The following is a 26,963-nucleotide window of genomic DNA, read 5'->3' on the forward strand; positions in this document are numbered from 1 at the left end:
TCTGCTGTACTATCCAAAATAATTGATTCCAGTTCACACACAAGATCTCCTTGTTTTTCTCAAATCAGCCATGCTGAGTTACTCACGTTAAAGAGTTCTGGTGAATTTGTACTACAAAAGTTGTGTGCCACAGATGGTCTGAGGGGAAAACATGTTACACGTGGAATGAGAAATGTTATTACTGAACACAGCAAATTACAGGGTTTTGGTAGACAAGTTACATAGGCTTCCAAAAACCAACAATTTTTATTTGTGGGAAATGAGAGCTATTGACAACGCCAGCACTTAGCTTAGGCAGGGAGCTCCATTGACAATGAAAGAATGATGATTTATTTCCAAGTCAGAGTAGTGCATGACTCAAGAGGGGAACTTGGAAGTGATGGTGTTCCAACATACCTGCTTGCCCTTGGCCTATTTAATGAAAGAGATCACAGGCTTTGGAAGTGTTGCAAAAAGTTGCTGCTGCAGTGCATCATGTAGATGGTGCACATGGCAGCCACAGTGTGCCAATGGTATAATGAGTGAATGTTTAAGATGGTAGAGATTGGAGTGCTAATCAAATGGATGGTTTTGAACCTGCTCCTGTAGCCATGAGTCTTTGGGCCGCCTCTCCAGTTTCGTTTCAGGTCAATGATGACTCCAGGAAGCTGATGGTGCAGAATTTAGTAGTGGGTAATGCCACTCAATGTGACAGGGAAGAGCTCAGACTCTCTTGCTGGAGGTGATGTTATCTGGTACTTGAGTGGGATAAATGTTATTCGCCACTTATCAGCCCAAGCCGAAATCTTGTCCAGGTCTGCATGCAAGCAATAGACTGTTTCATCATCTGTGGATTTGCAGAACTGAACACTGCAATCATTGGTAAACATTCCTACTTCTGGACATATAATGGTGGGAAGGTCATCAATGAAACATCTGAAGACACAAAGAATAGTGCATGGAGGAACTTTGACAGAACTTGGAACTGAGATAATTGATCTCCAAAAACCACACCACCTTCTTTGTGCTCAGTATGACTCCAACCAGCGAAAAGCCTTGCCCCTGATTTTCACTGACTTCAATTTAACTAAAGCTTCAGGATGCACCACAGTCAAATACTGCCTTGACATCAAGGGCAGAAACTCTCCCCTCACTTCTGGCGTTCAGCTGCTCTGTCCATGTTTGGACCAGGGCTGAGTTCTGGAGCAGAGTGATCCAAGTGAAACCCAAACTGAACGCCGATAAGCAAACGAAGCTTGAAAGCATTGTCAACCATTACTGATGCTGATTGAGACTAGACTGGTGGGGCACTATCTTGGTTTGCTCTTCGTCAACGCAAAATGTCTTGGCAATTATCCACTTTGTCATGTGGATCCCAGTGTTGCATCTGGACTGAAATGGTACAGGTAGTTCTCAAGAACGAGTCTCGACACATAGCTGGAGTGTCATCAGAGTTGATCACTTTATCAGATTATCCAGCTATCACATTAAGTGAATCAAATGGGCTGAACACTGGATGCTACGATTGTGATAACCTGAAGAAAAGCCTGGCAATTTTGGCTGAAAATAATCTTATCTTTGGTGCAGGGCTCTGTCATCATTGAGCACTGGATGTTTATGAAGGCTCCTCCTGCCATTAGCTGCTTAACTGTCCATAAGCATTCTTGGCCAGATGTGGCAACGCAATAGCAGAAGAATCTGTTCCTGTCTCATAAAGGGGTCAAGAACGAGAAGACACAGATTTAAAGTGATTTGCAAAAGAAGTGACTTGTTTGAGTCTGGAATGCACAGCCTGGAAGTGCAGTGGAGGCATTCAAGGGAATTAATGATTATTTGAATGGAAACAGTGCATAAGGGTATGGGGAAATGGCAAAGTCATAATGCTCATTTGGAGAGCTAGTGCAGATACGATAAGCCGAATGCTCCCCTTCTGCATCGTAACAATTCTATGGTACTGTGATAACCTGAACCAAAGGACTGGGAAGGGAGAATCCCAGGATTTGGAAACTAAAGAGTTCACTTGAGGTGAGGAAATATGGATATAGTGCAGTGAGAGCTTGACTGAGGTAAGAATGAAGGTCGGGTAAGCAACTGCAAGGGATAGTGTGAGCATGCGAGTGCAAGCGCGAGCGCAGGAAACAGTTCGTGACAATGAGGATGAATTTCATGTCAGAGGTCAAGCTTCGTGAGAAGAATAAACTGATCACTATCAGCCATGACATAGGTGAATGTAGTCACAAATTTAGTATAAGCAAGGATGGTGTATGATATAGGAGTGTTGGTAAGGGCTTTGTGGGTCACTGTAACTGTGCAGTTCGGTATTTGTATTATGGAGAGCTATAGGGAAAGAAAGGACTGGCCTAGGCTGAGGGAACCAGCAGCGAGTTTTGAGAACATTTTATTCCCCTGGATTTGATAACATGATTTTGTTGCCTTGGGTAGGGCAGCATATAAAGAATCTTGTCTGGGTCTAATGTGCCTCTGGGAATTTCCAGAGCAAAACAAGCTTGCTTGGCGTCAGCCAGTCACACCCATGACCTCTATGTGAACTCCAAGAGCAGAAGGGCGTATCTATTCATCTGCATTTGTTTCCTGAAAGTTTTGCTCAGTCGATTAAACAATACACAAGAGCAGCAATCCGTTGTGTGGAAATTGCTTGATGGCCTCTCAGGAGTCTAAATGCTTGGTGCTTTTTGACTCTCCCCTGAATGGCACAGCTAAACCTGGAGCTGACAACATATGCCATATATGTGATACAAGAATTTCAATTGTGATTTGACGAGAAGAATGGAGCATTGCCTACCAGCATAAAGCACAAACTCGATGAAAGCAGCATTGATCACTCAGGTCAATATGGTCAGCCCGTCCATGCTTTAATCAGACTTGCTGCCTGAATACCATTGATGTGGCTGCTTCAAATCCATCATCCTCTGCTTATCAAGACAGTCTCCTAGTAACTAGAGGTAGAAGCTCTTTCAACCAGTTACTCATCTGAAATCATCAGAATCAGGCAAATCCACATATGACTATTGGCTGAAAACAGTTGGCATGAAGTAAAGCCCCCAGCCATCAAACTCATTTTTTTCCAAATTTAACACACTGGAAACCTGCTTGTCAGTTTAGACTCAAAGTCACAAATAATCATCCTGGTAGTGAGCAGTTCTCTCTGTGTGTTTGTACACCGTGTGTTTATTCCCAATCTTGCAAACAACACCGCAGCCTAAGCATTGCTCCTGCTTCTATCATTGTGGATACAGACCGATTACTGTCAGCTTCACTGCACAGACAAAATGGCATTCACAGTTTCTCCTCTCCACCTTTTGCTTCACTCTCACTACTTTGAATCATTCTTCTTCCGATTTCTCCGATTATCTGTGTTCACATCTATTTACATGCAGGTTTAAGTACCGCTAACAAGGTTTGTCTTGATTTCTGAAGCTTTATAGGGAGAAGGAAAATCATTAGTGACAGTTGCTTGTTGTGAGATTGCATGCTTGGATGTGTGGTCACCGCAATCTTGTGTATGGAGATCCAACCAGGTACAAAAGTTGGTCAACCAGGTCAATCCTGGATCCTACCTCCCAACTTGTGGGGATTGACGCAGAATAGTTTAATCACTTAATGATTCTGTTACAATTGAGAAAAATACAAAGGATAGATTACTCCAACCACAAAGCCAGAGCAAGGGTGTTTATTGTCACGCGTAAATTTCACACTGCTACCATCATCTCTCAATTAGCATTCATGCCAATAACAAACAAATTAACACCATTAATTAACAGGTTCATGCTGATGGTTCAGTTCATATCACTCTGGCTACTCAAATCAGTAGGCAACGCGACAGCAGGACTTGAGATAATGAAGCTGATATCCCAGTGCAGGACTGAAGGCAGACTGCACTTCAATTAGTCTGAGGCTTTCCACCTGCAAGTTCTCACACTACAAAGAGTATGGCTCCTCAGTTGCTGAGCCAACATTCATCCCTCAATCACACATAATAAACAGATTAACTGGTTAATTATTTCGCTGTATCTTTATGGGACTGAGCGGGTGTAATTTCATTGAGTTTGTTGACAGCAAGAAAATGACAACATTAAAAGTCATTCACCAGCCGTGAAGCAATTTAGAATAGCTGAAGATATATGAGACACTAAATAAATGCTAGACCTTGGTGTTCTGTATTATCGGTCAAATTGCAAAGCAGAGGGTGCCAAGTTGAATAATGCTAAACTATAACAGATTTTCCCCAGCAACAGTTCAGATGACCAAACCTTATCCATGCTTTAAGTTACCGAGGCATCGGGAGATGGCTCCCTGCAACAACTAGCTGCACGGACCGTAGCACCTTTAACACAGCAGAACGTTTCCACCTGCAACCTGTGGGGCAGCACTGGCAGAGGTTTGGGAGCAGGTTGCTGAGCCACTCAGCTGATAAAAGTTTGTAGGAAATCAATCAAAATTTGACAAATTGGAAATCTAGCAGTTAATTCACAAAATCATGTTGAGAGTTGAATACATATGTTTCGACAACAACCTCTGCCAAACAGCTAAATATTATAATACTGTGATCATCTTATGCTGCCATTCCTTTTGGATTGTCCCAGAAATGTGGTTTTGAATAGCAATAGGCTGCTGCTCAACCCAGTTTAAATGCTGCCTTTAACATTTCAAGTGAACCTGGAATCCAAGCATACAGAACATCTTTTATTCTTGAATAAGCATTCCAAAGCAAAACACACAACACAATCGTAATTACTCTTGTTTGAAGTAAAACTGCTTGCATGTTACTGGCCTTGTTTTCAGCCAACATTTTAAAGTAAATGCCCCATTTTTTTCTCGACAACAACAATGATCTGAAAGAAATACAAAACAAATAATGTTGATCGCAGCTGAAGTAATTGCTATGCCAATTTTTACAAAACAAAATGTCCCCGAGGTGCTTTACAGGAACAAGCTAACAAGCCTAATTTGTGGCATTTTAGCAGATGTTTTTGAAAGTTCATTATATGGACCAGATTCTGGAAAGTGAAAGGTATGTGCTGGGACAGAGAGCTGGGGAATATTTCAGATGGAGGGTGCAGCAAAACCACAGAGGGATGTGAACATAAGAAAGTAGATATTCAAACAAGTGCGCAGAGTAAGAAATAAGTAAGGGCAGGAATGATACAGAATGTCTCGTGGGATGCAGGCCAGAGAATTCTAGAAACCTGAGAACTTCATCAGGGTGAGCTGAAAAGCTAAGAAAGCGAGCTTTAAAAACACAACTGATCACAAAATGATAAAGGCACGGATGAAGTTTTCAAAGGGGGTAGAGGCAGAGGTGGGAGATATTGCAGAGGTGTATTGTAAGTGGTTGTGGCGATAGAGAGACCTGTTTAAAGTTCAGCCTGTGTTAAGATACTAATGCATTTATAAACTGAATGTCAGGACAAAATTAGGTTCAGAAAAGGCATCGCTACAGCACTACTAACAGAAGTGCCATTGTATGGGTAACCATGATTGTCAGGGCTGTGACCAAGATCACATTGCTTTTAAATCTCTGTGAACTTTTGAGCTCAAATGAAATATCACACACCATCAAATTTAAACTGCCAATTCCAACATTTCCAATCCTACAAGTATAATGCCACACATCACCTACAACCGAACCCACACGATTCATTACTACACTGCAGCATTCTGACGTCACTTCAAAGCCTCTGATTCAGTACATGACAAGGTTCTGATCTCAATCAGGTTGTCACATCAGTTTTCAACAACTGACATTATTCAAAACCCTTTTATCATTGCCAATTAGTGTCTTCAAGCCTTTTTTCCTCTCCAAGATTTGCCCGTCACTATCTCGTATTTGTCTCCAAAGTAAAAAATTCTATATTCCAGACTTCTTTTTGCACCAAAATTACTCTACTCAAATTCAACGAAATGAGCTGTGATGAGAATCATGGCACATTCTATTTTCCCATCATTCTCAACCTGCAAAGATCAATCCTGCCAACACCGCCTCCCCCCCTCTCCTCCTATGAACAGACACATTCCTGACTTGCGACTATAAGCACCATTCCTTCACTGTCAAAATCTCTCCCTAACAGCACTGTAGGTGTACCTATACCATAGAGACTGCAGCAGTTCAAGGCAGCGGCTCACCACCAGCTTCTCAAGGACTACTTAGGATGGACAATAACGTTGGCCTAGCCAACAACATTCATTTCCCACACTAAAAAAATCATGTTGTGCGCATTCGCAACATCCCTACGAACGAGGGACTGGTTTCCACTTATATACCATAGATACTCCTCAATTCTTTCATTGATTCAAGGCCTGGTTTGACAATCTTATTCCTTCCAGTTTACTAATGATAAACAAAGCAAAGGGCCTTGACAATGTTCCAGCAATCATCCTGAAGACTTGGTGCACTCTTTGCCAAGCTGTTCCAGTGTAGCTACAACACTGGTTTCTACCCAGCAATGTGGGAAATTGCCTTGCAATGTTCTGTACACAAGAAACATCGTACTCCCCTCTGTTTGAACAGAGGGGAGTACGATAAGATGAGACAGGAATTGGCAAATGTAGATTGGGGGCGCAGATTGGTCGGTAGGACTGCTGAGGAACAGTGGAGGATCTTTAAGGAGATCTTTTTCGGTGCTCAGCAGAAATATATTCCAATGGGAAAGAAGGAATGTAGGAGAAGAGATAATCAGCCGTGGTTATCAAGGGAAGTAAAAGAGAGTATTAAATTAAAAGCTGATGCGTTTAGAGTGGCTAAAAGTAGTGGGCGAGTCGAAGATTGGGAGAGGTTTAAAAATCAACAAAGAATGACTAAGAAGTTGATAAAGAAAGGAAGGATAGACTATGAAGCGAAACTGCACTAAATATAAAAAAGGACAGTAAGACTTTTACAAATATATAAAGAGGAGGAGGCTGGCTGGAGTGAATGTTGGACCCTTAGAGGATGACAGGGGGGATTTAGTGGTGGGAGATGAGGAAGTGGCTGAGGCCTTAAATAAGTTTTTTGCCTCGGTCTTCACGAAGGAGGATGCGAATCGTCTGCCGGATATTAAAGATAGAAGGATGGGAGGAGTTGAGGGCCTGAATGCGATTACTGTCACTAGAGAGGTAGTGCTTGCTCGACTAGCGGGACTGATGGTGGACAAGTCCCCAGGACCGGATGGAATGCATCCCAGGGTTCTGAAGGAGATGGCAGAGGTGATAGTAGACGCCTTAGTGATTATTTACCAAACTTTGCTGGATTCCGGGGAAGTGCCGAAAGACTGGAAAACGGCTAATGTTACGCCGCTGTTTAAGAAAGGTAGCAGGCAAAAGGCAGGGAATTATAGGCCGGTTAGTTTAACGTCTGTAGTTGGAAAAATGCTGGAATCCGTCATCAAAGAAGAAATAGCGAGGCACTTAGAAAAGAATGGTTTGATACAGCAGACGCAGCACGGACTTGTTAAGGGGAAGTCACGCTTGACAAATTTATTGGAATTCTATGAGGATGTGACGAGTGCAGTAGACAGAGGGGAACCGGTGGACGTGGTGTTTCTCGATTTTCAGTAGGCGTTTGATAAGGTGCCGTACAAAAGGTTGCTTCAGAAGGTTAGGGGGCATGGAGTTGGGGGTAAGGTGTTAGCGTGGATAGAGGATTGGCTGTCTAATAGGAAGCAGAGAGTTGGTATCAATGGGTGCTGTTCTGATTGGCGGTTGGTGACTCGTGGACTGCCACAGGGATCGGTGCTGCGGCCTCAGCTATTTACCATTTATATAGATGATCTGGAGGAGGGGGCTGAGTGTAGTGTGTCGAAATTTGCTGATGACACAATGATGAGTGGAAAAGCAAATTGTGCGGAGGGTGTGGAAAGTCTGCAGAGGGATCTAGATAGGCTGAGCAAGTGGGCGAGGACCTGGCAGATGGAGTATAATGTTAGCAAGTGTGAGGTTATCCACTTTGACAGGAATAATAGTAGGAGGGATTACTATTTAAAGGGCGAAAAGCTGCAGCATGCCACAGTGCAGAGGGACCTGGGGGTCCTTGTGCATGAGTCGCAAAAACCCAGTCTGCAGGTGATCAAGAAGGCAAATGGGATGCTGGCCTTTATAGCGAGGGGGATAGAATATAAAAGCAGGGAGGTCTTGCTGCAACTGTACAGGGCACTGGTGAGGCCGCAGCTGGAGTACTGTGTGCAGTTTTGGTCGCCGCACTTGTGCAAGAATATTTTGGCCTTGGAGGGAGTGCAGAGGAGGTTCACTAGGCTGAGACCGGAGATGAGGGGGGTTGGACTATGAAGAGAGACTAAATAGACTGGGTCTGTACTCATTGGGAGTTTAGAAGGATGAGGGGGGATCTTGTAGAGACGTATAAGATAATGAAGGGATGGATAGGGTAGAGGTAGAGAGATTCTTCATGCTCAGAAAGGACAGTAGGATTAGAGGGCACAGCCTCAAGATAAGGGGGGGGCGCAGTTTAGAACGGAGTTGAGGAGGAACTTCTTCACTCAAAGGGTGATGAATCTCTGGAATTCTCTGCCCGTTGAAGTGGTGAAGGCTACCTCGCTAAATATATTTAAGTCACGGGTAGATAGGTATTTGACAGACAAGGGAATTAAGGGTTATAGGGAGAAAGCGGGAAAGTGGAACTGAGCCACTTCAGATCAGCCATGATCTTATTGAACGGCGGGGCAGGCTCAAAGGGCTAGATGGCCTACTCCTGCTCCTACTTCTTGTGTTCTTATTATGAAACAGGACAAGTTCAGCCCAACCCCATCAGTCTGCTCTCGATCATCTGTAAAGTGATGGAAGGGGCATCAACAGTGCAATCAATGGCATTTACTCAGCAATAACCTGTTCACAGATGTATAGTTTGGACTCTGCCAGGGTCACTCAACTCCTGCCCTCATTACAGCCTTGTTTCAAACATGGACAAAAGAGGTGAATGCCAGAGATGAGAGTGACAGCCCTTGACAATAAGGCAGCATTTGACTAGAGTGTGGCATCAAGCTGCTCTGGCAAAACTGGAATCAATGGGAATCAGGAAGTAAACGGTCCACTCGCTGGAGTCATACCTGGCATAAAGGAAGATGGCTTTGGCAGTGGAGGTTAATTATCTCAGCTCCAGGTCATCTCTACAGGAATTCTTCAGGGTTAGTGTCTGCGGCCCAACTATCTTCAGCTGATTCATCAATGATTTTTACCTCCATCATAAGATCAAGAGCTGCGGATGTTTGCAGATGACTGCACCATCAGCTTGGGTCCAAACGCAGCAAGACCTGGACAATATCTAGGCTTGCGCTGACAAGTGGAAAGTAACATTAACGTCATACAAGTGCTAGGCAATGACCATCAAAAACAAGAGAGGACCTAACCATTAACAGCTGACACTCAATGGCATTAGCATCACTGAATCCCCCACTGCCAACATCCTGGGCATTACCATTGATCAGAAACTGAACTGGACTAGCCATATAAAACTGGGCCTACCAGAGAAGGTCAAAAGCTAGGAAACCTGCACTGGTCACTCACCTCCTGAGGAGCGCCCAACCTCTTGAGGACCCCCCAACCCCTCACCACCACCACTAACAGTGGCAGCAGTGTCTACCAACTACAAGATGCACTGCAGCAACTCATCAAGGCTCCTTCGGCAGAACCTTTCAAACCCATGACCACTACCATCTAGAAGAACAAAAGCAGCAGGTGCCAGGGACACCACCATCACCTTAGGGTTCCCTTTGAAGTCACTCACCATCCTGACTTGGAAATATATCCCAGTTCTTTCACGGTCGCAGATCAAAATACTGGAATCTCCCTAACAGCATGTGGGTATACCTATACCTCAAAGGGCTGCAGTGGTTCAAGAAGCCAGCTCACCACCACCTCTTAAAGGGCAACAAGAGATGGACAATAAATACTGGCCTATCCAACAATGCCTTCATCCCGTAAAAGTGAATTTTAATACCAAACTGCAGTTATGACTATGACAGGGTTACCTGGGGAAAATCTCAGACCACTTATGTCCCAGAGTCCAAGAAGCAGTATGGGTACCGATGAATGGCCCACATGGGTTGTCAGAACATTAACATAGCTTCTCATAAATTACAATCAAGACCAGAGGATAAAGGTTTCACCATACACACCAAAAGCCTCAGATTGATTCCCAAGTTAGCTGTGAATTGAGGAATCAGCAAGGTTATTAGTCCTGATCACAACTTCTGCTAGGTGGAAGCTGAATCAAATGTGATGTCCTCCCTTGTTAAATAGCCAGCTGGCACTCAATTTCTATACCCTTGGGCAGTCACCAGAAGTTGGCAATTGTATTGAATCCCAGGGATCCCTTCAAGAGAGGATGGGCAGTAAACTGTTAAACAAAATGGTAATTATAAATCACAAGAAGCCGAGTTGAAGTTCGCCACAGTTGTACAGCTGGAAATGATCAGAAAAGCAACATCCCTGAGTGTCAGCCATTACCAACCTTGATCCAATGACTTGGGATTTTTTTTCCTCGTACAACGGAATGGCTCGCCTGTTGATTTCCCTTTCCTCTCAACAGGGAGATATTAGCCTCTGCTCCCGACATGTCAAATTAGCAAAAATCCCCATGATCGACCACCCAAACTACCATCTTACCAGTGATGTAACAACGCACAGGAACAAAACATGCACTGATCTCTATCCTTGCAGATTTAAGATGGCGATAATTCATCACCTTGAGAAATGAAGTACTTCCTCCATCAGACAGCATTCAAAGTTCTTTTTCCTCCATTGTACCTCTGAGAGAAACTCCAGTTTCTCAAAATTCCTCACAGCCCCCAGAAAAACTATCGGGAGTCTTGAACATTATGTCATTAGTAGTATAACTTTCCATGACATAGAATGTTTATACGTGGAACGTGCTTGGCCCCTTTGGTGCAAACCACAGTTCAAGTCTGTTCAGCAGCATAAAGGTTAATAGAAGGACATGTTCCTGATCACCAGGAATAATTAGCCACATCTTTCAGCATTACACATCAATTATGGCTCATCAATACAAAAACACATGGGCGTATGAGAGGGAGGAAAAAACTTGTAAACCACAGTAACTCTCCCAACGAGCTGACCTTTTGTTATATTTCATTGGGCTCAATATTAACATAGTAAACGCCAAACTTTTTTACCTTGGAATTATTTTGAACAACAAATCTATGATGTTCCTAATTCCCAGTGTACCAGTCAGGTGCAATATTTGTAATGAGTTTTTCAAAGTTTAGCATTGATAATATATCAAGCCAGCTTGATTCAGAATTTTTTTTTCATAAACAGGGTACCAAAGATCATTGCAGTTTTAAGATCTACCTGATAAAAAGTCACAATCTGCAGATTACTGTGGTGTGTTGTGTTGAGGAGAATGGAACTTTATGTAACATGTTCCTGCCTGAGGGCCATTTTGCATCCTTGACAAGACATGCTGTTAATCGATGTTTCACATAATTGAGAGGGCCAAATAGAATTTGTTGATGCAACTGACTGCAGACAGGAACTTCATCCTGGTGCCCCAAATCCAGTAGCTAACACACAGGATGAAGCCCACTTCTCCCGTTTGCGCTTCTGCCAGTGTTTTCTGGTCAGATTACCATTCCACTATTCAATGGATGAGAATGCTTGAGAATAGACGATTATCTCCTGCGCTATAATAAAAAGCAAATTATTTGCATACTGCAATATTATCTAAACAGGATAATTATGTAGGAAACCCATCAGCATATTGGGACAGGCACCACCTTTCACTTTTCTTACTCCCTGGTACACCTCTCACACTCCCTTAAGTCTAAAGGGTGCAGATTTGAAGACCTTGATGGAGAACTAAATCTGGCAATCCACTATCAGGTCTGGTTGGATCATTTGAGTAATTAATGGGTCCTGTTCTCCATTGCTAAAACTACCCATTATTCCAAGATCACATCCCTAGCTTCTTCACTTCACCACAAACTACAACTCTGACATTTCCACAGCCAATAAGTGTGAGGGGCATTTTTCTTGCAAAAATTGAGGCCATCTGCTCAGTTGTTTCTGCTGCTTCCCTCTCCCTTGCTCACCAGGCCTAAATTCACACAATCTCTACAGTGCAGAAACAGGCCATTCAACCCATTGAGTTTGCACTGACCACAATCCCACCCAGGCCCTATTCCCACAATGCGTCATGTGGGGCAGCACGGTGGCACAGTGGTTCGCACTGCTGCCTCACAGCACCAGGGACCCAGGTTCAATTCCCAGCTTGGGTCATTGTCTGTGTGGAGTTTGCACATTTCTCCCCGCATCTGCGTGGGTTTCCTCCGGGTGCTCCAATTTCTCCCACAGCCCAAATAAATGTGCTGGTTAGGTGCATTGGCCGTGCTAAATTCTCCCTTAGTGTACCTGAACAGGCGCCAGAGTGTGGCAACTCGGGGTTTTTCATTGCAATGCCATTGCAGTGTGAACGTACTTGTGACTAATAAATAAACTTCATTTACCCTGCTAATCCCCTTGACAGTCGGGTCAATTTAGCATGGCCAATCCACCTAACCCGCACATCTATGGACTGTGGAAGGAAATGGGAGCACCCAGAGGAAACCCACGCAGACACAGGGTGAACGTGCAGACAGTCACCCAAGCTGGAAATTGAATCTGGGTCCCTGGTGCTGTGAGGCAGCAGTGCTTATCACTGTGCCACAAATTCCTCGACATGGTTACCCCTGGCCTTGATCTGAATTCACATCTTTCGCTATTTTTTTCTCACAACCATACTGTGCTTGTCTTATCCACGAGATCCACCTCCTATTTTCTTGATCCTTTTTTTAATTAAACTGCTGACAACCTAACTTACGTTCCTGGCTTCCATGTTAGTCAATGATAACAGTTTTTTTTCCCTCAAACATTGTCTCTTTTTCTCTCCAAATCTTCTATCATCAGCCCTTTCCTTAAAAGAGCAACTTGTGACCCCTTCATCCTGAAAAACTCCCACCCTCAGCTACAACCTCCCCTGACTCTCTAAATCCACGTCAAATTTCATGAATGAATCCGTCTGGTCAGGTTTCCACCACCATCATAGCGAATTCTTACCAAAGTTATATATTTCGAGTTGACTATAACAGTATAAAAGCATCCTTTCATACCCTTCTCAGGCTGTTTGCAGCCTTTTAGAGTTCTGCTCCAAAACCTCTCCACCACCATTTGACTGAATGGATCTGCACATGACTGGTTCCATTCTTATCTATCCAGTCTCAGCCAGAGAATCACCTGTAATGGTTTCTTCTCTCACTTCCATACAACTACCTCTGATGCCCAAGAATTTTTCCTTGGATCCACCTATTTCTCTGCTACATGCTGCCCCTGAGCAACATCATTCAAAACACAGAGTCAGTATCCACATGAACACTGATGACAACCAGTTCACCATCTCTAAACATGCCCAACATCTGGTAGTGCATGAGACTCACTGAACAAGCTATTCAAATCTTTTCTGGCTGAAGAAGCAGTGCGGAAGGACTCGAAGAGCAGAAAATTAAGATTCCTTCTGGGCTCGAGTACCACTTCACACACAACAATAGGAGTCTCACCAGCTGAGTTGTTAATGAACCATAACATCAGACTGAGACTGAGCCTCGTGATCAAAATTTGCCAGGGAGGGCAAAGGCCAGCCAAAGCAGCCAGAAGACAAATCCGGATTCATGTCAACCACGGTCGTTTTCAGTGGATGAAGCGAGTATCTGAGGAATTTTATAAGTGGGTTGAGTTGGGTCCCTTGAGTCATATCCGAAGCTGGGCCGCTGTCTTATCAAGTGGTCAAAAGGAGGAAAGATCATCTAGAAACACCGACCATTGAAAGAGCACAAGTTTCCCCAGCAACCAGTACTGCCATCAGGAGCTATGTTGCTATCTGGGAATGTTGTCGACTACCCAAGCAGTCAAATACCAGGGTCGCCCTGTTACAGGCACAGGTGACATCCCCATGCAAACACGTGATATTGAGACGTCTGTGCTTGAAGAGACACCTGTAGTTGTGGTTTCTGTTGACAGCACTTCAGTGGGAAGTACCCCAGACAGAGGAGATACATCGCCCCACTAGGAATCGGAAACCAGCTGAAAGACTTCATTAAAACGTTCTATTATCGGGGTCTGAGTAAACCAGTTAGGGACCAGATCTGGGGTTCACCCCAGCAAGCAGGGGTTTCTGTTCCAGAATCATCTCGGGAGCTCAGGCAACCACAAGAGGCCTCTGCATGACCTTTACCTGTAAATAAACGTGCTCTTGTTTTTTCCTTAACTGGTGAACAAGTATTATTCAAGTTCGGGAAGTCAGCAAAGTAGCTGCTCATCACTGACTTAAAATGTGGACTTGATCAATGACCAGCCAGACTTTTCAATGTTACATCACCAATCCTAGTGTATAAAATGCAGGTCAATAAAGATAAGCTATATGCACTCCTTTCTTTTATATATAAGTACACACTTGGGTGGACATCACAGAACTAGCGATGGTATTAATCATGTCCAGTAACGTAAACATCCAATCTGCTCATCATTTCAACCAACTTTTCTATTCTGGTTACCCACTGTACTTCTGAAATTTACCAGGAGTTTCTTCTCATTTCTAACAGACAACAATAACCAAATGAAATTGTACAAGGACTCATTCAGAAGTCCTGAATACCTTTACCATCTTCAACCATAAGTCAAAGTGCCATCCAGTTTCAAAAGCACAGACAGCAAGCCATTCAGTCGAGAAACAGAAAGCAGTTTCTGTTAGCACAGAATCCCGGATCCAGTTATAATTTAAATATAAGCGTGTCAAGTTAGAATATTCCAGCACCACGTTCTCACCAATTGTTCAGCTTGGGAATCAGAACTGGAAATCATCACAACTCAAATGACACCACAATGATCAATGGATATATCTACAATTCTTTAAAAGTTCTATACATTTGAAGTCAGGTGTCCAGACATGCACCCAGTCATAAATTCACACTGGGCAGGCAAGTATTTCTGCTAGAATGCAGACCTCTCACTCGGATTTGAACCAAGTGGGCGCATGGTGTTTTTGTACGGGAACAAATTATAATGGATCTGGCATTATATTCCTTCCTTTTAAACTGGGTTCTATCCAGTTATCTGGATTTGAACAAGTGGGTTTGATGGTTGCTGGTCTGTCACTGGGTGTGGGAAGGGTCTGGTGGCACAAAGATACAGTGGTCAAGTGTGAGTTTTCCTGTGGCATTTTGGTACCTTCATTCAAAATATCATTGCATTCCTATCTGGCATTCTGCTGACTATCAACATGAAATAAAAACATGATAAACAGAATAAGATTACTCACAAAGCTCCACCTCCAGACAGACACTGTATTGCAATATAGAAGCTACACTAAGTTTCCAGGAAACATATTCTGGGGTTGAGTTGACACTGATGAACACAAACTTTGCAATTTCTGACGTCATTTAAACACCTCAGTGTACTGCAGCCATTTAAACACCTCAGTGTACTGCAGCCATTTAAACAGCTCAGTGTACTGCAGCCTTTTAACACATTGCCTGTGCTTTGTACAACAGCTAACATAGGTACATGGTGAGTGTCATTTCCTGAAGCTTGGCTAGACTTTGCTCCAATCAACTTGCAGCAATAACATGACTATCAATTCCAATCTGTGGGTGTTATTCATTTTAACTTCACAGTGTCTGTAACTTCTGGCAAAGAAGTCAAAGTTGATTAAAATTTAAATTAACAGTAGAGTAATCGCAATCTACGTCTTAGCTCTTTTGAGCTTCACTCATGGTCATACTTGGTCAAGCACGATTCTAAAACTTCAATTAACACAAACAGAAATTCAGAATTTTTTTCAAAGCTGCAAATGCTGAAAAGATCCATGTGTAAACAGCATTCTCTACACTGCTCCTGGTTCCTTCAATGTGCTTTGTAATAACTGATATGATATACTGTACATCAAATCCACAAGCAACCACCAAGCAGGAAAAGATCAGTGCTCCATCAGTTTCTTGATTTAGAATATCAACAGGCAGTGAAATGTAGATATCTGGATCCTAACTTTCAAATTTACCTGAACTGTTAAGCCTTTACACGCAATTTGGTCAAAGACTCCAATCATAACCCATCCACATGTCAATTTTCCATTCTTCAATACAAGAGGATCGCATCTGGGTACAGATGATATTAAGCTCTAAAATATTGTCAGAGTTATGTTACACTTTTAAGTTACAGAAAAAAATTGATCTTGCGCATTTTATAATTATACTTCAGAAACTTTGGCGATCTGTATAAATGAAGCTCATGGCACAGGTGACATTCTCCCAGGGTGACAACTCTGGGCAAATGAAGGAAACATTGTAAAACATACCAGCATCTGCACAAATCCACTTTTCCCTCTGTTTTATGAACCGGCAATTACCTGCCAGGAGTCTACAAAAGGATAAATTACTTTCCCCAACAATGATCGAAGCACATTCGCTAAACTCCGTTTGCGACGACAAAATCTACCATTTACATTGTATGGGCATTACATCACAAAAAATCCACAATAGCTATAGTCGATTGACATCCTAGTCAAATAAGACTCCACAATATAACTGTGGGAACATTTTATATACCTGTTAATTTAATGAAAACCCAGTGAGAGCTCTATTTTGCATGCCATTTTGGCAGGTGGCTGACTATATTATTATAATACAGCATAAACTTAAATAAAATGAGGTGAATAACCGGTATTTCATGTGGGATTTATACTTCATTGAATTTCTAGATTGAAATGCTTTAGCTACAACGTACTGCCAAAGAAATTTGAGCCAAAACACGTAAAAGCCTTAAAATTAAATGATTATACTGATCTGTATTATACAGCATACTGCACATGACAATAAGAACAAAACTATCATGATCACTCCTGAAAAAATAAGTATACACACTTGATTTACTTTCTATTCTCAATTTCCATCTAGCAGTGCTTTGTATGGCATTTTCAGCTCACCCTATGTAAATCTATATGCAGAACCTCACTGCCACACCTGAGTGGAAGGCACTTCGCGTCAAACCCTTACAGCGCATGACAAGGCCTACAATTTCGCACACAGTAAGCTCTCAGTCTCAGCCTACCCATCTGAGAGATGACGCTGAAGCCTGGGCTTCATCATAAACTTCAAAAGGGTTGCCAAATCACCTTGTTGGCTCTCAGCATCTCCTTGCATCTGGGAAGAAACCAGCTTTAGGGGAAACCTGGGACCAAGACACCCTATTCAGTCTAACAGGCAGCAAGAAATAATACAGGGTAACAGAGAAGAACAGACAAATTAAACAATCTTAAAACAAGCAATTTAAAGAAAATAAAGTGATACGTGATGTTGAGAGACAGCTTTTATTGAAAGCATTTCAACAATTCATCGTTTTTGGTCCAAATAATTATACTGGTCAACTACAAAGACACTAATCTCATAATGAACTCACTCCGAGTCAATTAAAAATCACGAAGTAAGATCCCATCCTTAACTAAAAGCAGGTGCCTGTCTACAAATCAGGGGCCCCAAGTCTTTCCTCTTCAGCTGCCAAGGACTTCTTTGGCATGTAACCAGCAACCCAAGGCACTGAATCACAGTTACACCCACCATAGCTCTGCAACTAGTATCCTTCAATATATGGGTTTGATACAAGCTGTATCCACACCATCCCCAAAGGCTCAGTCAGGAATATGAGCTGAGTTCTGGTGAACATTAAATTCTCAACACACTTCCAGCTAAAGCAGCTCAGGAAGCACTGCTTTGTCACAGACTGATTCTCAACAACTCAACTGGACACCAGCAAAACTATAAGAAATGCAGAGTAAATTTATTTACGCTGACCAACTGTAACCCTGATTTTTAATTTCAGACCATTTCTGAAAATTCTTAACAGGAAGAGCCTTGAGAGAAGAGGGGTAAATGGCCGTTACAAGGTGAAAGGATATAATTCCTCAATTACCCACGATTAATGAGTAGCCTCCACTGATGAAACCAGAACTTCCTCAAACAAGAAAGGTCAATAACATCTGCCCAGCCTCTCCTCCTGTTGATTGTTTTAAAGCTGTTATGGTGGTACAGTGGTTAGCACTGCTGCCTCACAGCACCAGGAACCTGGGCTCAATACCTGGCTTGGGTCACTGTCTGTGGGGTATCTGCACGTTCTTCCCCGTGTCTTTGTGGGTTTCCTCCAAGTGCTCCGGTTTTCTCCCACAGTCCAAAAGATATGCTGATTAGGTGCACTGGCCATGCCGTGCACCCGAACAGGCACCGGAATGCAGTAACTCAGGGATTTTCACAATAACTTCATTGCAGTGTGAATGTAAACCTACTTGTGGCACTAATAAATAAACTTTAAAGGCCACAAGAATAGTAGTTCACATCCTCTGAACTAAGGTCAGATGCAGAACAGAATATAAATCATATGCTAAGTTTAAAGTCACTTATAAAAATAATTTGTTTTAAAATATGATGAAGTTATACTGTGGACCTAAGGACTAAATATTTTTGAACAAATGGAAAAAGCCTGTCATATCCATCTTCTGGTGAGAATTTAGTTAGGATGACTCAGTGTGTCACATGCACATGATGATACGATCAATGATCCTAAAGTGCTTCTTCTCCCAATGTGACAGACTTCTAAACATGTTTTCATTCAGACAGTACCTCTTTAATAAAAGAAAATACATGCTTAAGCTCCACAAAGATCTTGTTTAAAGGGAAAATGCTATATTTCAACTTCACTTATGTTGATTTGCACATTTGTGTGTACTGGCTCACAGAAGGTTATTTGAATTTGGTATTTGTCAGGAAGTCTGTCCAAACTGAAATCTCAAAAATAAACTTCAATCCCTTCAGCCCAGTCTCACCAAAGGTAAGTCAAACTGACAAATGCATAAGCAATCAAAATTTGGCAAGGAATTGCTGGTGATTTAAGTTACGAAAGGCAGCAAGTAAACACAGCAGTGAAAATGAGAGCATTCAACATTCCGACCCAGGTTTGGTACTGTGGATCTCTATGCTTCTGGAAATTCCAGAAGCTATGTGCATGTGAGGCAAGATGATGATTGGGATTGACCTTGATCCTTCATAAAATTTAACAGCCTGCGGGCACTTGCAATACAATTAATACATGAAGAATGGTCACATGTGTAAGTTATTTGTGGGCAACCAGTATCTTGCTAAACCATGTCTCAGCATAGTCACAAGTGTGGGAGGGGACAGCACTGCATTTGTCCTAGTATTGTATAGCCGCACAGATGATACCGTGATGGACGAAATAGTATTCAACTCAATTTAACACCTACCATAATGAGCTCATCACTTCAGTTCCAAAAATATGTTTGAACCATAAATCTCCTGTCCTCTCTGCAAAGCTAATGACACTGATCCCTGAATAACCAGTCATTGTCCAATGAATTGATGTGTGAGCCTCCTCTGAGAGTCCAATGGTCATTCTACCAGAGGAGACCATGTAGGCAAGCCCAATCCAGCCTCCATCCAACATCCACTCGTGCAATTTCTAACAGGGGTCATAACAGGGCATCAAGATCAGGGAGGCCAATTCAGCTTTTTTCTTACCTTTCTCATTCCGGGCCAACTGTAGGCCCTGGGTCAATATCAACTTAGACCGTAATCAAACCAATGATTATTCTGCCTGCAGGCCTCAAGTGCCAATAGCCATTTGGGAGCTCAAAATCACCCTCCAAGAAACAACAAAGTGTATATATTAATGGGTGAATTACATGAGATGAAGTGGATCCGTGGAGAAGAATTTAACACCCACGTACTGAAATTGCAGATAATTTAACTGCAATGACTGCTATATTGATTCATAATGTTAATCATTCCCAGGAAGCCATCATGGGTTACCCCACAGAGTCAGTACATCAGAAACACAAAGAAGCACATGTTAAGTTCCAGGTTGTAATCGGATGTGCTGTATATTAAAAAAAAGAATCTGCCAAATAGCTAACATGATTTCAAGCTCTGATCGGCTAATACTGCAGCAGCAGAATAATATGCAATGGGTTCAGGCGAATTTAACAATCATCAGAATTGTGCTCCACTTTGATGTGTGATTCAACTTTATATCGTTTTATTTACCATTTTCTGCATGAAAAAAAGGAGAGGCACACATCACAAGGATGATTCATTAAAAGGCATTCCCTGCATATGCAATTTTAAACATCTGCCAAGATCAAAAGGAAGAAAGCTATAATAAACGTTGACTTCATCGTGAAACATTAAAACAACCTTCGGGATAAGTGCTGGTGTGAATTTACATATTTGTGCCAAGAATCATCTGGTGTTGCACAGAAGGAAGCCAATCAGCCAAACCCACCTCTGTGAAGGAGCAATCCAGTTCGTTCTATTCTCCTGTCTTTTCCCCCCGTTCTTTATTTTCCTCGTTGATTGGTTCATCCAATTCTCTTTTGAAACTTATTATTGAATTTCTTTCCAGGAAGCACATTCCAGATCATAACTCGCTACATAAGAATTCACTTTGCCTCAAGCTATTTTATTAATTAGCTTAAATCTAGATGCTCTGGTTGCTGACTCACTGGAAACAATTTCCCTTTATTTGCTCGATTAAATCTTCCCTTAACCTTCTCTGCTTGAAAGAGCTTCCCTAATCTATTCTAAACCCTCTCTTAAAAGCCTTGCCATTATTCCCAACTAAAATGGACACAATACTTCAAATGAGCTATTACCCTTATTTCAGAAAGTTTCACCTTAACTTCCTTGCCTTTGTACTCTGTGCTCCTGGTTATAAATCCAGTCACTTATCATGTAGGTCAATATCATTAATTTGCAGTCTTCAGAGTTGATAAAGTCAAATTCTACTTATTATCCCACCCCACAACCTCCCCAAAAACAAAGCGTGAATCATTCAGCAAAGAATTGCATTAGTAGTGTGACAGGTCGAGGTGATCAGTGAATAAATTATGTTTTTTTTGAATATTTACTGGGGAACTATTGCAAGTTTCTGCAGAAGAGAGTAGGAAATTTAGGTTTCACAATGCACATCTTTGCAGGACACTTCCTTAATCTTAACTGATCCTCCACAAATAGGAGGTTTAAAGAATGAACCTGAAATGATCAAGTAAACCAGATTTGCCCTCATATACCTGTGAATAAGGGCATCAGTAGTCAAGGAACAAGATGTCTATTTAACCTCCAAAAGGCAACTGTCTTCTCTGGAATAAGGGCAGGTTGGTGTTAAAAATGACCGGCAACAAGGCAAGAAAATGAAATGGGCTGGAGAAAATTCAGTCCAGTTTCTCATTCTTTTGGAGCCCAAAGCACAGAAACGTCTCGAACACAAACTTACAAAATGAGTGGAAGTAGGCCATTTGGCCCCTCAAGCCTGCTTAGTCATTTGATAAGACCATGGCTAATCTTGCATCAATTTGGCAATCTGCCTTGGCTATGTGAAAAACTCGAGATGTGTGATGACAGTGCATTAAAGGCTGGTGATCTAAGGTACGGCTGAGAAACATTGGTGGAATAAGTAAAAAGCTTTTATTTGCTCTCAGGTAGAATGTGTCCCAACATCACAACATTGCTCACCCTGGTGTCAAAATTTACATAAATGTAATTTACCAAACTTGGAGCTTTCAACGTTTTTAAATAGCCTGCCCGATATGGAGGTTATTTGCATGTAGTTTGATCTCTTAATCTGTACATTATCATTGATCACCCAACCACAAACTGTTCGTCATTGCCAGAAAGACATCTTGTGACTGTAATAATGAAACTTGCTGCAAAGTTTTCTCAAGACTTCTGACCAAGTATAAAGCTTTTAAAACAAAATATCTCCTACAACTGCTAGAAGAGAAGAATAAAGATTCCACATTCAGTATCCCAAGCTTCATTGGTCTCAGCTGGAATGGCAGCATTGGCACCCTTTGTCAGTGTGTGTGTGTTCCTGTTTCCTGGTTGCAATCTAGCATCACCTGCATGAGTATAATATGGGATAAGAATGAGGTTGCAGACTGTTAAATGCCTTGATGCACAGTGACTTTGGCCAGTATCACCAGTCGGATGTCCAGAGTAGTTAGGCCTCCTACAATTTCACTCCAGCGGCAAACGTAACAATTCCAAACAACAACCAACACAGTTTGTGAACAAAGTCAGACACTCCAGACTCAACACCCAAAGCATTCTCAAACTTCATGTCAAACCAAGACCAAACGTGTGTGGATGACAAGGTATGGTTCTTGACATTACACTACAACCCTTTAAACTCAGAAATCACAGAGTTTAATGTATTCCATGACTCACTTCCATCAAACTCCAAAACAGTCCCTCATGGTAGGCTGATAGAAAAGGTGAAGGCTCATGGGATACAAGGCCAGGTATGTAGATGGGTGGAGAACTGGCTTGGGAGGAGGAGACAGCGAGTAGTAGTGGAAGGCGCGGGCTCGTTGGGCCGAAGGGCCTGTTTCCCGTGCTGTGTGCTGTGTTGTGTTGTAGTAACATACACAATAGTGTATTTTCCAAACAATCACATCCAGTGACCAATACATGACAATATCCATGGCACTGTTCAGGAAATAACTGTGAAATACAATGAAAAAGTCAAAAGGCTTGCAATGAAGACCACTGATCACAATGCCCAGGAAAAGTGCATTCAAGAGTGATTTTTATCAATGACCAAGTGTTCCCGATGATCTTATCGTGAATATTGTGGATTGTAAACTTGCAAATGGATACTTCACCAATGCCACAGTTGGACTGGTTACATTCTCCCACCAGGATGAAGAAACTGAATTAACATCAGTAAACATAAACGTGTGCGCTTCGGCAGCACATATACTAAAATTGGAACGATACAGAAAAGATGAGCATGGCCCATGCACAAGGATACAAAGAACAAAGAACAACCCAGCACAGGAAACAGGCCCTTCGGCCCAACGAGCCCGCGCCGCCGCATCACCCTACACCTATTCTACCCTGCGTGTCTACGAATGGAACCCCTAACTTAGCCAGATTCAGGGGAGAATAGTGTCAATTTGGTAAACCAATCAGCCTAAGAGCACATCTTTGGGGTGTGGGAGGAAACCGGAGCGCCCGGAGGAAACCCATGCAACCACAGGGAGAATGCGCAAACTCCCACAGACACAGGCCCAAATCCATGTATCTGCACAGCTAGCAGTGCTAGTCACCGAGCTGTTGCGGCGCCCGTCTACCGGTCCACGATCAAGCACACACACCGACACGAAGTACTAGGCCACTCCCGGAACCTCCAAGAGCAGCCCACGCACGACCCACCGTGTGCATGCCCCTCGTTTGACAACGAGGTGGACCTCCACCTGCGGAATAAAAAGACAAAAACGTTAACTTACAAGTCTGCATTTCCGGTGTCTCCCGAGGTTCTGACCTTATTTAATAGCCCCTACTATAACCCTCCATCCTCGTTTCACTCATGTGTCTGTCTAACTGAACCTTAAACGAGTCCAACGCTCCTGCCTCCACCACCCTCCTCGGTAGCGCGTTCCATACCCCCACAACTCTCTGCGTAAAGAACCTTCCTCTCACATCCAAATTATACCTCTCCCCCCTCACCCTTAAATCATGACCTCTCATATTTGTACCCGGTCTAGGGAGCAGTCTCTCACTATTGACTCTATCTATTCCCTTCAGTATCTTATATACCTCTATCATGTCCCCCCTCAACCTCCGTCTTTCCAAGGAGAAAAGTCCCAGTTTCTCCAATCTTTCCTCGTACCCCAGCCCCTCCATGCCAGGCAACATCCTGGTAAACCTCCTCTGAACCCTCTCCAGAGCCTCCACGTCCTTCCGGTAGTAAGGTGACCAGAACTGGACACAGTACTCCAAATGCGGTCTAACCAACGTTCTATACAACTGAAGCATTAGATGGCAGCTTTTATACTCTATACCCCTACCTATAAAGGCTAGCATTCCATAAGCCTTCCTAACAACTTTCTCCACTCGTGTCGCAACCTTCATGGATTTGTGAACCCGCACTCCCAGGTCCCTCTGTGTTTCTATACTCCTAATCGGTCTACCTTTTATCACATAGCTCCTCTCTGCATTATTCCTTTCAAAATGCATCACCTCGCATTTGTCAGGATTAAATTCCATCTGCCACCTATCTGCCCAATGCACCAACCTATCTATATCCTGTTGTATCACCTGACAATCCACTTCAGTACCTGCCAACCCTGCCATCTTGGTGTCATCCGCAAACTTGCTGATCACACCACCTACGCTCTCTTCCAAGTCATTTATGTATACTACAAAGAGGAGAGGTCCCAGTACTGAGCCCTGCGGCACACCACTGGTCACTGGCCTCCAGCCCGAAAAGGTCCCCTCCACAACTACCCTCTGTCTCCTATTGCCCAGCCAGTTCTCAATCCACCTAGCTACCTGACCTCGTATCCCATGCGCCTTAACCTTTTCTACCAGCCTACCATGAGGGACTTTATCAAATGCCTTACTGAAATCCATATAGATGAGATCAACGGCTCTCCCATCGTCAACCGTTTTTGTCACGTCCTCAGAGAATTCCACCAGATTCGTAAGGCAAGACCTCCCTCTAACAAAGCCATGTTGCGTATCCCTAATCAGATCGCAACGCTCCAAATGCTCATACATCCTACCCCTAAGTATTTTTTCCATTAATTTCCCTACCACCGATGTCAAACTCACTGGTCTATAATTTCCAGGGTTATCCCTACTACCTTTTTTAAACAGCGGTACCACATTTGCTACCCATGACAAGCAAATTTGTGAAGCATTCCTTTTTTTTGACTCAAACGACATGAAATAACATATGACTGAGCAATCAGTACATGTCAAATCACAGGAGAGAGTCCTCCACATTCCACTCCTGATTTTCAGTAAAACTCTGCTGAAACATGCATGTGCATGGACATTGGTGACATGGAACTGTGATAAATACAAAATTCAGCAACCTTGCGGACACAACTTTGAATATTAATTCAGCCTTCTCGTGCTGTTGAGATCACTGACAGAATTAAGCCAATAATGTGATTCTCTAAACTGATATTTATATAGTGTTGGGATACTCCAACGTGGAATAGAGCCAGCCTGGTATTTGAAAACTTCATTGTTATTGCAAATTCTTATTGTTAAACTGGACTCTTCTGCTGAATAAAAAAATGGTTGACATGCGTGGAAATTATCCCCAAAAATCTCTGGAACAAAATTATCTTCTTAGTTTCAGGAATGTCACACTTCGTCATGCCTAAGGAGCTTTGAGCAAACCACTGTGACTGTACAGATCAATTTCTCCCGAGCTACAGGAATGCAAACTGCACCTGATAAGCCAAACCCATGTGAATGGAGTCTATGTGTTTGTTAAGAAAATGGTTTCCCAAACACCTGATCCTCAACATGAATGGCACACCCCCATGGCTGGGACATTATGAGTCTTGAAAACAAAGCCAAATTCCAAATGCTGAATGAATATCCTTTGTGAAAAGGGAAGGTTACGTGACCCAAAATTCTGAGTTATGCAAACGGACTGCTGTTAAACATCCAACTGACAGACCATTCAGAAGCAAACTCTGGCTAGTTGGACCACCAGCCCACCTAATCTGATCCTACTGGAGATTTAGATCTTCAACTGTAGAACAAATGCAATTTCTGCACGTTATGACAATCGCACCACCTGAAAGCACGCATCAACTGACTGAGTGTGTACATGAAGGACTTCCTCATTGGACTCTGACACTCAAGAAACAATATTTAGTTTTTCCATGGTTCTTGTACTGTAAAACCTCTTTTCCTCTATCTTGCCCTTTACCGTGTGAATACTGAGTGGAAAGTTGTGAATACTCCTTTGAGGGCTTTAAATGTGTACAATAAACAGCTGCTGAGTTAATCCTGACTCAAGTTTGCTGTGTCATTATTAGTAAAACTGAATCTCCCAAAAATGGAGCAGTTGGGGAAACATGTCACCACTTATTTGTTTAAAAAGAAAACAAATTTATTGAAAATAACTTCTGATTACGTACAGATGGTAAGAAGGTAACAGTGCTGTTTGAACTGACCCCTCCTGTCTGTAACAATAACATTTGCTTCACAACATTATGGCACAAACTATGGCATTGCAACAGCAAGTCACATTAAGAAGCTATTGGGTGAAGTGGCCAAAAACATGGTCAGAGGTAGAATTTAAGGAGTATGTTAAATTGAAACAGAGATGGGTATGGACACAATTCCAGAGTTTTGGACCTAGATAACCAAAGGTACGGTCATCTGTTTTAGAGCAAAAACAAGGACAAGAGCCCATAATTAAATGAGCTCAAATTTCTTAAATGGTTGGGGACTAGGATGGATTCCAGGGATAGGGAGGGGCAAGGATATGGACAGATTTTAAAACATGGATAGGATTTCAAAATTAAAACACGGATGGGATTTTAAAATCTAGATCTTGTTTTATTCAGCGGCAGAAATGTAGGAAAATAGCAGTTGAGGTTAAAAAAAATTCGACTCTGTTCTAACAAATGATGCAGCAGGCTTGAAGGATTGAATGGTCTACTCCTGCTCTTATTTCCTAAGTTCTTGCAAGCCAACGAGTGCAAGCATAATAGGAAAATGGACCTTGCATTTTCCTTCAGAATGTTGAAGTGAATACTGTTGTTTTAAAGACTATTATTTGTGTAAATAACTACTCTTCTTAGTTCTTCAATGAGAATGGCGAAGACCCAGGAAGACATACTTTGATCCACTCATTCCCACCTACCATCAGAAACCCAAACAACTGAAAACTATTGCAGGCCACTAATTTTACCATACACATCATGGAAAATATCAGAAAGATCTTTACATTATATAGCATTATATAACATTTTATCATACACTGCCCAATGAATGAATATCACTGTGGAATTATTGCTGCTATATGAGTGAAGACAGCAAGATCCCACAAGCATTAGGGACAACAACATGAACCTTCTCACTTCTGGCCAAATAAAAATAGTGATAAAT

General features: G+C 42.5%; 1 protein-coding gene and 1 non-coding gene across 3 annotated transcripts in view; one reads left to right on the plus strand and one right to left on the minus strand.

Annotated features, from left to right (window-relative positions):
* LOC145361442 (histone acetyltransferase KAT6A-like) overlaps window positions 1–26,963 on the minus strand; it is a 153,313-nt gene that overhangs the window by 101,541 nt on the left and 24,809 nt on the right. The gene's annotated exons all lie outside the window — the stretch shown is intronic.
* On the plus strand, window positions 22,778–22,879 carry LOC145361467 (U6 spliceosomal RNA). Its single transcript, XR_013889834.1, has one exon. It is a non-coding gene; the product is annotated as a U6 spliceosomal RNA (small nuclear RNA).

This window comes from Carcharhinus amblyrhynchos, chromosome 34 (assembly GCF_965287045.1).
Source record: "Carcharhinus amblyrhynchos chromosome 34, sCarAmb.v2.hapA, whole genome shotgun sequence".
NCBI classification, from domain to species: Eukaryota; Metazoa; Chordata; class Chondrichthyes; order Carcharhiniformes; family Carcharhinidae; genus Carcharhinus; species Carcharhinus amblyrhynchos.